Source organism: Belonocnema kinseyi, chromosome 1 (assembly GCF_010883055.1).
Source record: "Belonocnema kinseyi isolate 2016_QV_RU_SX_M_011 chromosome 1, B_treatae_v1, whole genome shotgun sequence".
Taxonomy (NCBI): Eukaryota; Metazoa; Arthropoda; class Insecta; order Hymenoptera; family Cynipidae; genus Belonocnema; species Belonocnema kinseyi.
This window is the reverse complement of record NC_046657.1, coordinates 31,988,841-31,989,865: the sequence shown is the minus strand read 5'-3', so window position 1 is coordinate 31,989,865 and position 1,025 is coordinate 31,988,841. Positions and strand designations below refer to the sequence as shown.

General features: G+C 20.8%; 1 protein-coding gene across 2 annotated transcripts in view; it reads right to left on the bottom strand.

Moving 5' to 3' along the window:
- LOC117174470 (ER degradation-enhancing alpha-mannosidase-like protein 3) overlaps window positions 1–1,025 on the bottom strand; it is a 73,926-nt gene that overhangs the window by 41,252 nt on the left and 31,649 nt on the right. The window lies entirely within an intron of this gene.

Here is a 1,025-nt window from a genome sequence, read left to right as displayed (position 1 = left end):
TTCCAGAATTAAATTTGAAGTTCTAGAATTAAACTTAAGGTTCTGAAAAATTTTAATTGGTAAAATTTCATTAGATTTGATTAGAATTCCAATTGAATTAACAAGAATTCTATTTAAAATTTCAGGATTTCTATTTATATGGATTAGAATTTATTATGAATTCCATATGAATTGCTTTTAATTGTTATGATTGTATTTGAAATGTTAGATTTCGATTTATATGGACTAGAGATTATAATTCATTGTAAATTCACTAGAAACCCATTTGAATTGTCGTAATGTGATTTAAAGTTCTAAAATTTAAATTAAATTTCCAGAATTCAATTTAAAGTTCTAGAATCAAGTTTTTTTAAAAGTTGATTTAAGGTTCTAAAATTTAAATTAAATTTCCAGAATTAAATTTGAAGTTCTAGAATTAAACTTAAGGTTCTGAAAAAAATTTTTCATTGCTAGAAATTCATTAGATTTGATTAGAATTCCAATTGAATTAATAAGAATTCTATTTAAAATTTCAGGATTTCTATTTATATGGATTAGAATTTATTATGAATTCCATATGAATTGCTTTTAATTGTTATGATTCTATTTGAAATGTTAGATTTCGATTTATATGGATTAGAAATTAGAATTCATTGTGAATTCTTTAGAATCCCACTTGAATTGCCGTAATGGGATTTAAAGTTCTAGAATTTAAATTAAATTTCGAGAATTAAATTTAAACTTCTAGAATTAAGTTTTTTTTAAGGTGATTTAAGATTCTACAATTTAAATTAAATTTCCAGAATTAAATTTAAAGTTCTAGGATGAAGTTTTTTTTAAAGTTGATTTAAGGTTCTAAAATTTAAATTAAATTTCCAGAATTAAATTTGAAGTTCTAGAATTAAGCTTAAGGTTCTAAAATAAAATTTAAATTGCTAGAAATTCATTAGATTTGATTAGAATTCCAATTGAATTAATAAGAATTCTATTTAAAATTTCAGGATTTCTATTTATATGGAGTAGAATTTATTATGAATTCCATATGA